General features: G+C 40.1%; 1 protein-coding gene across 4 annotated transcripts in view; it reads right to left on the bottom strand.

Annotated features, from left to right (window-relative positions):
* The window catches only part of GTF2A2 (general transcription factor IIA subunit 2), a 31,855-nt gene extending 17,189 nt beyond the window's left edge, over positions 1 to 14,666 (bottom strand). For 3 of the 4 annotated variants that reach the window (XM_007165960.3, XM_007165961.3, XM_007165959.3), the window contains exon 1: positions 14,532 to 14,666. The gene's annotated coding sequence lies outside the window, so the exon portion shown is untranslated. Of the gene's footprint in view, positions 1 to 14,524 lie in introns of all 4 variants that reach the window. The other variant, XM_057544107.1, reaches the window with a different exon arrangement.
* Between the last annotated feature and the right edge of the window lie 830 nt (positions 14,667 to 15,496).

The raw sequence follows: 15,496 nt of genomic DNA, 5'->3' as shown, positions 1-15,496 counted from the left end.
GATGTTTAAAAAAAAAGAAAATGAACCTACAACCAAGAATACTCTACCCAGCAAGGCTCTCATTCAGATTCGATGACAAAATCAAAAGCTTTACACAGGCAAAAGCTAAGAGAATTCAGCACCACCAGACCAGCTTTGCAACAAATGCTAAAGAAAGTTTTCTAGGTAGACAAGAAAAGACCACAATGAGAAACAGGGAAATTACAAATGGAAAAGCTCACTGTTAAAGGCAAACATACAGTAAAGGTAGGAAATCATCTACACACAAATATGATATTGAAATCAGCAATTGTGAGGAGAGCACAAATACAGGATATGGGAAATAATTTGAAATTAAAAGACCAGCAACAGAAAACAATCTTGTTTATATATAGACTGCTATATCAAAACCTCATGGTAATCACAAACTGAAAATCTACAACAGATACACACACAAAAAAGAAAAAAGGATCCAAACACAACACTAAAGTTAGTCATCAAATCACAAGAGAAGAGAACAAAAGAGGAATGGGAGAAAAAAGACCTAAAAAAAAAATACCGGGGCTTCCCTGGTGGCGCAGTGGTTGAGAATCTGCCTGCTAGTGCAGGGGACACGGGTTCGAGCCCTGGTCTGGGAAGATCCCACATGCCACGGAGCAGCTGGGCCCGTGAGCCACAACTACTGAGCCTGCGCGTTTGGAGCCTGTGCCCCGCAATGGGAGGGGCCGCGATAGTGAAAGGCCCGCGCACCGCGATGAAGAGCGGTCCCCGCACCGCGATGAAGAGTGGCCCCCACTTGCCGTAACTAGAGAAAGCCCTCGCACGAACCGAAGACCCAACACAGCCAATAAATAAATAAATAAATAAATAAATAAATAAAAAGAGGAAATATTAAAAAAAAAAACCAAAACAATTAAGAAAAAGGCAATAAGAACATACATAAAGATAATTACCTTAAATGTAAATGGAATAAATGCTCCAACCAAAAGACAAAGACTGGATGAATGAATACAAAAACAAGACCCCGTATATACACTGTCTACAAGAGATCCACTTCAGACCTAGGGACACATACAAACAGAAAGTGAAGGGATGGAAAAAAATACTCCATGCAAATGGAAATTAAAAGAAAGCTGGAGTAGCAGTACTCATATCAGATAAAATAGACTTTAAAATAAAGAATGTTACAAGAGACAAGGAAGGACACTACATAATGATCAAGGGATCAATCAAAGACATAGCAATTGTAAATATATATGCACCCAACACAGGAGCTCCTCAATATATGAGGCAAATGCTAACAGCCATAAAAGGGGAAATCAATTGTAACACAATAATAGTGGGGGACTTTAACGCCCCACTTTCATCAATGAACAGCTCATCCAGACAGAAAATCAATAAGGAAACACAGGCCTTAAATGACACATTAGACCAGGTGGACTTAATTGATATTTATAGAGCATTCCATCCAAAAGCAGCAGAATACACATTCTTTTCAAGTGCACATGGTACACTGTCCAGGATTGATCACATCTTGGGCCACAAAGTGAGCCTTGGTAAATTTAGGAAAACTGAAATCATATCAAGCATCTTTTCTGACTACAACACTATGAGATTAGAAATCAACTATAAGAAAAAAACTGTAAAAAACACAAACCCATGGAGACTAAACAATATGCTACTAAACAACCAATGGATCACTGAAGAAATCAAAGAGGAAATCAAAAAATACCTAGAGACAACTGAAAATGAAAGCACGATGATCCAAAACCTATGGGATGCAGCAAAAGCAGTTCTAAGAGGGGAGTTTATAGTAATACAATTTTACCTCAGGAAATAAGAAACAGCTCAAACAACCTAACCTTACACCTAAAGCAATTAGAGAAAGAAGAACAAACAAAACCGCAAGTCAGTAGAAGGAAAGAAATCATAAAGATGAGAGCATAAGTAAATGAAATACAGATGAAGAAAACGACAGAAAAGATCAATGAAACTAAAAGCTGGTTCTTTGAAAAGATGAAGCTGATAAGCCTTTAGCCAGACTCATCAAGAAAAAAAGCAGAGGGCTCAAATCAATAAAATTAGAAATGGACAAAGTGAGAGAGTAGCATGGACATATATACACTACCAAACATAAAACAGCTAGTGGGAAGCAGCCGCATAGCACAGGGGTATCAGCTCAGTGCTCTGTGACCACCTAGAGGGGTGGGATAGGGAGGGTGGGAGGGAGGGAGATGCAAGAGGGAAGAGATATGGGAACATATGTATATGTATAACTGATTCACTTTGTTATAAAGCAGAACGAACTCACCATTGTAAAGCAATTATACTCCAATAAAGATGTTAAAAAAAAAAAAGGAAATGAAAAACGAGAAGTTACAATGGACACCACAGAAATACAAAGGATTGTAAGAGACTACTACAAGCAACGATATGCCAATAAACTGGACAACCTGGAAGACATGGACAAATTCTTGGAAAGGTACAACTTTCCAAGACTGAACCAGGAAGAATTAGAAAATATAAACAGACCAATCACAAGTAGTGAAATTGAAACTGTAATTAAAAACTTCCAACAGGAGGTCTGGGCAAGATGGCGGAAGAGTAAGATGCGGAGATCACCTTCCTTCCCACAGATACATTAGAAATACATCTACACGTGGAACTGCTCCTACAGAACACCCACTGAACGCTGGCAGAAGACGTCAAACCTCCCAAAAGGCAAGAAACTCCCCATGTACTTGGGTAGGGTAAAAGAAAAAAGAAACAACAGAGACAAAAGAACAGGGACGGGACCTGCACAACTGGGAGGGAGCTCCAAAGGAGGAAACGTTTCTACACACTAGGAAGCCCCTTCGCGGGCGGAGACTGCAGGTGGCAGAGGTGGGAAGCCTCGGAGCCACGGAGGAGAGCGCAGCCACAGGGGTGCGGAGGGCAAAGTGGAGAGATTCCCACACAGAGAAGCTGTGCCGAGCAGCACTCACCAGCCAGAGAGGCTTGTCTGCTCACCCGCCGGGCGGGCGGGGGCTGGGAGCTGAGGCTCGGGCTTCGGTTGGATCGCAGGGAGAGGACTGGGGTTGGCAGCGTGAACACAGCCTCAAGGGGCTAGCGCACCACAGCTAGCCGGGAGGGAGTCCGGGAAAAAGTCTGCAGCTGCCGAAGAGGCAAGAGACTTTTTCTTGCCTCTTTGTTTCGTGGTGTGCAAGGAGAGGGGATTCAGAGCGCCGCCTAAACGAGCTCCAGAGATGGGCGCGAGCCGCGGCTATCAGCGCGGACCCCAGAGACAGGCATGAGACGCTAAGGCTGCTGCTGCTGCCACCAAGAAGCCTGTGTGCGAGCACACGTCACTATCCACACCGCCCCTCCTGGGAGCCTGTGCAGCCTGCCACTGCCAGGGTCCCGTGATCCAGGGACAACTTCCCCGGGAGAACGCACGGTGCGCCTCAGGCTGCTGCAATGTCACGCCAGCCTCTGCCACCGCAGGCTCGCCCCGTATCTGTACCCCTCCCTCCCCACAGCCTGAGTGAGCCAGAGCCCCCGAAGCAGCTGCTCCTTTAACCCCGTCCTGTGTGAGAGAAGAACAGACGCCCTCAGGCGACCTACACGCAGAGGCGGGTCCAAATCCAAAGCTGAACCCCGGGAGCTGTACAAACAAAGAAGAGAAAGGGAAATTTCTCCCAGCAGCCTCAGGAGCAGTGGATTAAAGCTCCACAAACAACTTGATGTACCTGCATCTGTTGAATACCTGAATAGACAACAAATCATCCCAAACTGAGGAGGTGGACTTTGGGAGCAGGATATATTAATTTTTCCCCTTTTCCTTTTTTCTGAGTGTATATGTATATGCTTCTGGGTGAGATTTTGTCTGTATAGCTTTGCTTTCACCATTTGTCCTAGGGTTTGGTCCGTCCGTTTTTTGTTTTTTTTTTTTTTTTACTTAAAAAATTTTTTGGGGCTTCCCTGGTGGCGCAGTGGTTGAGGGTCTGCCTGCTAGTGCAGGGGACACGGGTTCGAGCCCTGGCCTGGGAAGATCCCACATGCCGCGGAGCGGCTGGGCCCGTGAGCCACAACTGCTGAGCCTGCGCGTCTGGAGCCTGTGCTCCGCGGCGAGAGAGGCCGCGGCGGTGAGAGGCCCGCGCATCGCGATGAAGAGTGGCCCCCGCTTGCCACAACTGGAGAAAGCCCTCGCACAGAAACGAAGACCCAACACAGCCAAAATCAATCAATCAATCAATCAAAAACATACGCATCTGATTCAAGATCCTCATTTAAAAAAAAAAAAAAATTTTTTTCTTAATAAATTTTTTGTTAATAATTTTTTCCTTATTTTTTATTTTACAGATACAGTATGCTAACACATATATATGGAACCTAAGGAAAAAAAAAAAAGGTCATGAAGAACCTAGTGGCAAGACAGGAATAAAGACACACACCTACCAGAGAATGGGCTTGAGGATACGGGGAGGGGGAGGGGTGAGAGATGTGACAGGGTGAGAGAGTGTCATGGACATATATACACTACCAAATGTAAAATAGATAGCTAGCGGGAAGCAGCTGCATAGCACAGGGAGATCAGCTCGGTGGTTTGTGACCACCTAGAGGGGTGGGATAGGGAGGGTTGGAGGAAGCGAGACGCAAGAGGGAAGAGATATGGGAACATATGTATATGTATAACTGATTCACTTTGTTATAAAGCAGAAACTAACACACCATTGTAAAGCAATTTTACTCCAATAAAGATGTTTAAAAAAAAAATAAAAAATTTTTTTCTTAATAATTTTTTTCTTAATTTTTATTTTAAAAAATTAAAAATTTTCTCTTAATAATTTTTTTCTTATTTTTTATTATAATAGCTTCATTTTATTTTATCCTCTTTTTTTCTATTTTTTCTCCCTTTTATTCTGAGCCATGTGGATGAAAGGTTCTTGGTGCTCCAGCCAGGCATCAGGGCTGTGCCTCTGTGGTGGGAGAGCCAACTTCAGGACACTGGTCCACAAGAGACCTCCCAGCTCCACATAACACCAAATGGCAAAAATCTCTCAGAGATCTCCATCTCAGCATCAAGACCCAGCTTCACTCAACGACCAGCAAGCTACAGTGCTGGACACCCTATGCCAAACAACTAGCAAGACAGGAACACAGCCCCATCCATTAGCAGAGAGGCTGCCTAAAATCATAATAAGGCCACAGACACCCCAAAACATACCACCAGACGTGGACGTGCCCACCAGAAAGACAAGATCCAGCCTCATCCACCAGAACCCAGGCACTAGTCCCCTCCACCAGGAAGCCTACACAACCCACTGAACCAACCTTAGCCACTGGGGACAGATACCAAAAACAACGGGAACTACAAACCTGCAGCCTGTGAAAAGGAGACCCCAAACACAGTAAGATAAGCAAAATGAGAAGACAGAAAAACACACAGCAGATGAAGGAGCAGGGTCAAAACACACCAGACCTAATAAATGAAGAGGAAATAGGCAGTCTACCTGAAAAAGAATTCAGAATAATGATAGTAAAGATGATCCAGAATCTTGGAAATAGAATAGACAAAATGCAAGAAACATTTAACAAGGACGTAGAAGAACTAAAGAGGAACCAAGCAATGATGAAAAACACAATAAATGAAATTAAAAATACTCTAGAAGGGATCAATAGCAGAATAACTGAGGCAGAAGAACGGATAAGTGACCTGGAAGATAAAATAGTGGAAATAACTACTGCAGAGCAGAATAAAGAAAAAAGAATGAAAAGAACTGAGGACAGTCTCAGAGACCTCTGGGAAAACATTAAACGCACCAACATTCGAATTATAGGGGTCCCAGAAGAAGAAGAGAAAAAGAAAGGGACTGAGAAAATATTTGAAGAGATTATAGTCGAAAACTTCCCTAACATGGGAAAGGAAATAGTTAATCAAGTCCTGGAAGCACAGAGAATCCCATACAGGATAAATCCAAGGAGAAACATGCCAAGACACATATTAATCAAACTATCAAAAATTAAATATAAAGAAAACGTATTAAAAGCAGCAAGGGAAAAACAACAAATAACACACAAGGGAATCCCCATAAGGTTAACAGCTGATCTTTCAGCAGAAACTCTGCAAGCCAGAAGGGAGTGGCAGGATATACTTAAAGTGATGAAGGAGAAAAACCTACAACCAAGATTACTCTACCCAGCAAGGATCTCATTCAGATTTGATAGAGAAAGTAAAACCTTTACAGACAAGCAAAAGCTGAGAGAGTTCAGCACCACCAAACCAGCTTTACAATAAATGCTAAAGGAACTTCTCTAGGCAAGAAACACAGGAGAAGGAAAACATCTACAATAACAAACCCAAAACATTTAAGAAAATGGGAATAGGAACATACATATTGATAATTACCTTAAATGTAAATGGATTAAATGCTCCCACCAAAAGACACAGACTAGCTGAATGGATACAAAAACAAGACCCGTATATATGCTGTCTACAAGAGACCCACTTCAGACCTAGGGACACATACAGACTGAAAGTGAGGGGATGGAAAAAGATATTCCATGCAAATGGAAATCAAAAGAAAGCTGGAGTAGCAATTCTCATATCAGACAAAATAGACTTTAAAATAAAGACTATTACAAGAGACAAGGAAGGACACTATATAATGATCAAGGGATCGATCCAAGAAGAAGATATAACAATTGTAAATATTTATGCACCCAACATAGGAGCACCTCAAGACATAAATAAGGCAAATGCTAACATCCATAAAAGGGGAAATCGACAGTAACACAATAATAGTAGGGGACTTTAACACCCCACTTTCACCAATGGACAGATCATCCAAAATGAAAATAAATAAGGAAACACAAGCTTTAAATGATACATTAAACAAGATGGACTTAATTGATATTTATAGGACATTCCACCCCAAAACAACAGAATACACATTTTTCTCAAGTGCTCATGGATCATTCTCCAGGATAGATCATATCTTGGGTCACATATCAAGCCTTGGTAAATTTAAGAAAATTGAAATCGTATCAAGTATCTTTTCTGACCACAACACTATGAGACTAGATATCAATTACAGGAAAAGATCTGTAAAAAATACAAACACATGGAGGCTACACAATACACTACTTAATAACGAAGTGATCACTGAAGAAATCAAAGGGGAAATCAAAAAATACCTAGAAACAAATGACAATGGAGACACGACGACCCAAAACCTATGGGATGCAGCAAAAGCAGTTCTAAGAGGGAAGTTTATAGCAATACAAGCCTACCTCAAGAAACAAGAAACATCTCGAATAAACAACCTAACCTTGCACCTAAAGCAATTAGAGAAAGAAGAACAAAAAAACCCCAAAGCTAGCAGAAGGAAAGAAATCATAAAGATCAGATCAGCAATAAATGAAGGAGACAATAGCAAACATCAATAAAACTAAAAGCTGGTTCTTTGAGAAGATAAACAAAATTGATAAACCATTAGCCAGACTCATCAAGAGAAAAAGGGAGAAGACTCAAATCAATAGAATTAGAAATGAAAAAGGAGAAGTAACAACTGACACTGCAGAAATACAAACAATCATGAGAGATTACTACAAGCAACTCTATGCCAATAAAATGGACAACCTGGAAGAAATGGACAGATTCTTAGAAATGCACAACCTGCCGAGACTGAACCAGGAAAAAATAGAAAATATGAACAGACCAATCACAAGCACTGAAATTGAAACTGTGATTAAAAATCTTCCAACAAACAAAAGCCCAGGACCAGATGGCTTCACAGGCGAATTCTATCAAACATTTAGAGAAGAGCTAACACCTATCCTTCTCAAACTCTTCCAAAATATTGCAGAGGGAGGAACACTCCCCAACTCATTCTACGAGGCCACCATCACCCTGATACCAAAACCAGACAAAAATGTCACAAAGAAAGAAAACTACAGGCCAATATCACTGATGAACATAGATGCAAAAATCCTCAACAAAATACTAGCAAACAGAATCCAACAGCACATTAAAAGGATCATACACCATGATCAAGTGGGGTTTATTCCAGGAATGCAAGGATTCTTCAATATACGTAAATCAATCAACGTGATACATCATATTAACAAATTGAAGGACAAAAACCATATGATTATCTCAATAGATGCAGAGAAAGCTTTCGACAAAATTCAACACCCATTTATGATAAAAGCCCTGCAGAAAGTAGGCATAGAGGGAACTTTCCTCAACATAGTAAAGGCCATATATGACAAACCCATAGGCAACATTATCCTCAATGGTGAAAAACTGAAACCATTTCCACTAAGATCAGGAACAAGACAAGGTTGCCCACTCTCACCACTATTATTCAACAGAGTTTTGAAAGTCCTAGCCACGGCAATCAGAGAAGAAAAAGAAATAAAAGGAATCCAAATCGGAAAAGAAGAAGTAAAGCTGTCACTGTTTGCAGATGACATGATACTAAACATAGAGAATCCTAAAACTGCCACTAGAAAACTGCTAGAGCTAATTAATGAATATGGTAAAGTTGCAGGATACAAAATTAATGCACAGAAATCTCTTGCATTCCTATACACTAATGATTAAAAATCTGAAAGAGAAATTATGGAAACACTTCCATTTACCATTGCAACAAAAAGAATAAAATATCTAGGAATAAACCTCCCTAAGGAGACAAAAGACCTGTATGCAGAAAATTATAAGACACTGATGAAAGAAATTAAAGATGATACAAATAGATGGAGAGATATACCATGTTCTTGGATTGGACAAATCAACATTGTGAAAATGACTCTACTACCCAAAGCAATCTACAGATTCAATGCAATCCCTATCAAATTACCAATGGCATTTTTCACAGAACTACAACCAAAAATTTCACAATTTGTATGGAAACAGAAAAGACCCCGAATAGCCAAAGCAATCTTGAGAACGAAAAATGGAGCTGGAGGAATTAGGCTCCCTGACTTCAGACTATATTACAAAGCTACAGTTATCAAGACAGTTTGGTACTGGCACAAAAACAGAAACATAGATCAATGGAACAGGATAGAAAGCCCAGAGATAAACCCATGCACATATGGTCACCTTATCTTTGATAAAGGAGGCAAGCACATACAGTGGAGAAAAGACAGCCTCTTCAATAAGTGGTGCTGGGAAAACTGGACAGGCACATGTAAAAGTATGAAATTAGAACACTCCCTAATACCATACACCAAAAAAAACTCAAAATGGATTAAAGACCTAAATGTAAGGCCAGACACTATCAAACTCTTAGAGGAAAACATAAGCAGAACACTCTATGACATAAATCACAGCAAGATCCTTTTTGACCCACCTCCTAGAGAAATGGAAATAAAAACACAAATAAACAAATGGGACCTAATGAAACTTAAAAGCTTTTGCACAGCAAAGGAAACCATAAACAAGACCAAAAGACAACACTCAGAATGGGAGAAAATATTTGCAAATGAAGCAACTGACAAAGGATTAATCTCCAAGATTTACAAGCAGCTCATGCAGCTCAATATCAAAAAAACAAACAACCCAATCCAAAAATGGGCAGAAGACCTAAATAGACATTTCTCCAAAGAAGATATACAGATGGCCAACAGACACATGAAAGAATGCTCAACATCATTAATCATTAGAGAAATGCAAATCAAAACTACAATGAGATATCATCTCACACCGGTCACAATGGCCATCATCAAAAATTCTACAAACAATAAATGCTGGAGAGTGTGTGGAGAAAAGGGAACCCTCTTGCACTGTTGGTGGGAATGTAAATTGATACAGCCACTATGGAGAACAGTATGGAGGTTCCTTAAAAAACTAAAAAAAGAACTACCATATGACCCAGCAATCCCACTACTGGGCATATACGCTGAGAAAACCATAATTCAAAAAGAGTCATGTACCACAATGTTCACTGCAGCTGTATTTACAATAGCCAGGACATGGAAGCAACCTAAGTGTCCATCATCGGATGAATGGACAAAGAAGATGTGGCACATATATACAATGGAATATTACTCAGCCATAAAAAGAAAAGAAAATGAGTTATTTGTAGTGAGGTGGATGGAGTTAGAGTCTGTCATACAGAGTGAAGTAAGTCAGAAAGAGAAAAGCAAATACAGTATACTAACACATATATATGGAATCTAAGAAAAAAAAAAAAGGTCATGAAGAACCTAGTGGCAAGACGGGAATAAAGACACAGACCTACTAGAGAATGGACTTGAGGATATGGGGAGGGGGAGGGGTGAGATGTGACAGGGTGAGAGAGTGTCATGGACATATATACACTACCAAATGTAAAATAGATAGCTAGTGGGAAGCAGCCGCATAGCACAGGGAGATCAGCTTGGTGCTTTGTGACCACCTAGAGGGGTGGGATAGGGAGGGTGGGAGGGAGGGAGATGCAAGAGGGAAGAGAAATGGGAACATATTGTATATGTATAACTGATTCACTTTGTTATAAAGCAGAAACTAACACCATTGTAAAGCAATTATACTCCAATAAAGATGTTTAAAAAACAAAAAACAAAAAACTTCCAACAAACAAAAGTCCAAGACCAGATGGCTTCAGAGGCAAATTCTATCAACCACTTAGAGAAGAGTTAACACCTATCCTTCTGAAACTATTCCCCAAATTGCAGAGGAACACTCCCAAACACATTCTATGAGGCCACCATCACCCTGATACCAAAACCAGATAAAGATACCACAAAAAAAGAAAATTACAGGCCAATATGACAGATGAACATAGATGCAAAATTCCTCAAGAAAACACTAGCAAACCAAATGCAACAACACATTAAAAAGATCATACATTATGATCAAGTGGGATTTATCCCAGGGATGCAAGGATTCTTCAATATCCACAAATCAATCAGTGTGATACACCACACCAACAAATTGAAGAATAAAAACCATATGATCATCTCAACAGATGCAGAAAAAGCTTTTAACAAAATTCAACACCCATTTATGATAAGAACTCTCCAGAAAGTGGGCATACAGGGAACCTACCTCAACATAATAAAGGCCATATATAACAAACCTACAGTTAACATCATACTCAATGGTGAAAAGCTGAAAGCATTTCCTCTAAGATAGAAACAAGACAAGGATGTCCACTCTCACCACTTTTATTCAACATAGTTTTGGAAGTCCGAGCCATGGCAATCAGAGAAGAAAAAGAAATAAAAGGAATCAAAATTGGAAAAGAAAAAAATAAAACTGTCACTGTTTGCAGACGACATGATACTATACATAGAAAATCCTAAAGATGCTACCAGAAAACTGCTAGAGCTCATCTATGAATCTGGTAAAGTTGTAGCACACAAAATTAATACACAGAAATCTGATGCATTTCTATACACTAACAACGAAAGATCAGAAGGAGAAATTAAAGAAACAATCCCATTTATCATCGCATCAAAAAGAATAAAATACCTAGGAATAAATCTATCGAAGGAGGCAAAAGACCTGTACTCTGAAATCTACAAAACGCTGATGAAAGAACTTGAAGATGACACAAACATATGGAGAGATATAACATGTTCTTGGATTGGAAGAATCAACATTGTCAAAATGACTATACTAACTGGGGCAATCTACAGATTCAATGCAATCCCTATCAAATTATCAATGGCATTTTTCACAGAATTAGAACCAAAAATTTCACAATTTGTATGGAAACATAAAAGACCCCGAATAGCCAAAGCAATCTTGAGAAAGAAAAATGGAGCTGCGGGAATCGGGCTCCCTGACTTCAAAGTGTGCTGCAAAGCTGTAGTAATCAAAACAGTATAGTACTGGCACAAAACCAGAAATATACATCAATGGAACAGGATAGAAAGTCCAGAGATAAACCCACACACCTATGGTCAACTAGTCTATGACAAAGGAGGCAAGAATATACAATGGAGAAAAGACTGTCTCTTCAATAAGTGGTGCTGGGAAAACTGGACAGCTACATGTAAAAGAATGAAATTAGAACATTCTCTAACACCATACACAAAAATAAACTTGACATGGATTAAAGACCTAAATGTAAGACCGGATATTATAAAACTCTTAGAGGGAAACATAGGCAGAACACTCTCTGACATAAATCACAGCAATATCTTTTTTGACCCACCTCTTAGAGTAATGAAAATAAAGACAAAAATGAACAGGTGGGACCTAATCAAACTTAAAAGCTTTTGCAGAGCAAAGGAAACCATAAACAAAACGAAAATAACCCAGAGAATGGGAGAAAATATTTGCAAACGAGGCGACCTACAAAGGATTAATCTCCAAAATATACAAACAGCTCATTCAGCTCAATATACAAAACAAAGAAAACAATCAAACAATGGGCAGAAGATCAAAATGGACGTTTCTCCAAAGAGGACATACAGATTGCCAAGAAGCACATGAAAAGATGCTCAAGATCACTGGTTATTGGAGAAATGCAGATCAAAGCTGCAATGAGGTATATCACCTCACACCGGTCAGAATGGGCATCATCAAAAAAATCTACAAACAATAAATGCTGGAGAGGGTGTGGAGAAAAGGGAACCCTCCTACACTGATGGTGGGCATGTAAACTAGTGCACCCATTATCAAGAACAGTGTGGAGGTTCCTTAAAAAACTGAATATAGAGCTACCACATGATCCAGCAGTCCCACTCCTGGGCATATAATTGGAGAAAACAGTAATTCGAAAAGATACATGCACCCCAGTGTTCGTTACAGCATTATTTCCAATAGCCAAGACACAGAGGCAACCTAAATGTCCACTGACAGAGGAGTGGATAAAAAAGATGTGGTACATATATACAATGCAGTATTACTAAGCCATAAAAACAGAATGAAGTAATGCCATTTGCAGCAACATGGATGGACCCAGAGATTGTCACACTGAGTGAAGTAAGTCAGACAAAGACAAATATCATATGATATCACTTATACGTGGAATCTACAAAAATGGTACAAATGAACTTATTTAGAAAACAGAAACAGAGTCACAGATGTAGAAAACAAATTTATGGTTACCAGGGGAAAAGCGGGCGGATAAATTGGGAGATCGGGATTGACATATACATACTACTATATATAAAACAGATAACTAATAAGGACCTACTGTAAAGTACGGGGAACGCTATTCAATACTCTGTAATGACCTATATGGGAAAAGAATCTTAAAAAAAAAAGAAGTAGATATATGTATAACTGATTCACTTTGCTGTACACCTAAAACTAACATATCATTGTAAATCAACTATATCCTCCCCCCCAAAAAAACCCACAAGAAGATACATGCACTTTTCTTTCACTGCAGCATTATTTACAATAGCCAAGATACAGAAACAATTAAAGTATCCATCCATGGATGAATGGATAAAAACGATGCGGTATATAGAATGGAATATTATTCAGACATTTAGAAAAATGAAATCCTGCCGTTTGGGACAATGTGAATGGGCTTTGAGGTCATTACACCAAGTGAAATAAGTCAGAGAAAAAAACACCACATGATCTCACTTACATGTGCAAACTAAAAAACAAAAGAGAAGAAAATTAAGCTCATAGATAGAAGATTGGGGGTTGGGGAAAAGGATGGGTGAAATTACAAACTTGCATTATAAAATAAGTAAGTCATGGGGATAAAACGTACAGGATGGTGACCAGAGTTACTAATATTGCATTGCATATTTGAAAGTTGCTAAGAGAGTAGATCTTAAAAGTCCTCATCATATGAAAAAAATTTTTTTTGCAACTATGTTTGGTGACGGATGTTAACTAGACTTATTGTGGTGATCCTTTCACAATGTGTACAAATATTGAATCATTATGCTGTACACCTGAAAGTAATGTAGTTAAGTTATATGTCAGTTATACCTCAATAAAAAATAATTTTAGAAATAGCTATGTTATTTAAATGTTTGTTAAAATTACTTGCTTTAATAATCTTAAATTTCTAAAAATTCCTTGTGAAATGTTTAATTCTTTCAGATGTGGTATGAGCCACGTAAATTTAGTACTACTCCATTTTGCAGTTTAGAAAATTAAAGTAGAAGGCTCCACGTTCGGAAGTAACCTGATAGTCCTAGTCTTTCTTGAGCAAACCATCCAGTTTAAATTCATTCCGGTACCGAGTTCACATGAGGTTGGAAAGCAGACTTCAAGCACCGAAGACACACAAGAATGAGACACTTAAGAAACGCCCCCCGCCCCAAGCCCGCCCCCGATACTGTGGGAAAAAATCACCATGTAAGCTTTAAGACTTTCACCTGGCCAAAAATACGGTGCTGGGCTGAGGACCCCTGCCCCTCAACCCCCTACCCTCCGGACTGTTCACATGGCGCCCCGAGTACAACAAGCCTCCCGGCCGCCTCGCTTTCCTTCCCTTCCCACCCCGGGAAGCGCCGCGGGGCCATCACGGCAGCGAAGTCGGTAACAGGCCGAACCCAGGTCGAAAAGGCCCCCGCAGAAGACCCAAAGGACGCAATGCCTGCTCTGAATGGTGGCAGGGAGCGCGGGCCGGCTCACCCAGTACCTGTGGAAAAGGCGCTTCCCGCCTCGGAGCCGAAAGAAGTGGGTCGGCCAGGAACCCAGCAGGAGGCACCCACTTCCCCGGAGTACCTCTCCAGCCGCCGCAGAGAAAGCGGCGTTGGGTCGACAAACCGGAAGCACTCGCAGAACCTGGAAATGACGCAGCCCGGAAGCCCCGCCCGTTCCTGCTCCCGCCAGCCACTCAAGTCTTGTGAGAGGGGAGGGATGCAGAGAGAGGAGCGTGGGGCCGCAGTTTTCAAGCCTCAGACAGCTGAACAGGTTTAGCTCCCAAGTAATTCACCAGGTTCACTAAATCGTTAATAATTACAATTTTACAGACTCTTCTCCACTGTTAGACGCACAATTAGAAAATGTAAGGCAGTCACATTTTATGCCTCAAGTGTGTTCAGCGTAATACTGTTGAAGACCCAGTAATACTAAATTGAAGACAAATTCTGAAAAGTTTAACGAAACAGGGCGGCAATTCATTTAACCCTGCAAGCGTTTAGTTTGTGAAACACAGAATTTCAATTCGGGAGAATCTGTATTTAAAAATTACGCTTAATGCAAGACAAATACTTCAGTTTGTATTTGCGTTTACGTAATCCCAAACGGTATCCTAACTGTGGATTAAAGGCAGCAGTAATGTGCACAGCTGTTTGCCGTTAAGCAGTTGAACAGTGATTAAGGAGTAAATGCAAAACAACTGCAACCAGCTTGAACCTCTGCGCAGGTCCATAGAGCAAACAGGTTATTTTTTATGCCATGTTTTCAGCCACTTATTGAACTGATTTCATTGGTGGATTCCCCATAACTAAAATAATTCTAAACTATGAAATACAAGGTGTGCTTATAGTTAAGCTAATGTTTAAAATTGAAGCAGGATGAACTCTTCACCCCCTCGAATAGGAAGCAGCACCCAAACTACAGAAACAAAAGGTCTAAAACTATTTGAAAAGCTTTCAAGAT

This window comes from Balaenoptera acutorostrata, chromosome 3, assembly GCF_949987535.1.
Source record: "Balaenoptera acutorostrata chromosome 3, mBalAcu1.1, whole genome shotgun sequence".
Lineage (NCBI taxonomy): Eukaryota > Metazoa > Chordata > Mammalia > Artiodactyla > Balaenopteridae > Balaenoptera > Balaenoptera acutorostrata.
This window is presented reverse-complemented; position numbering and strand designations above follow the sequence as displayed.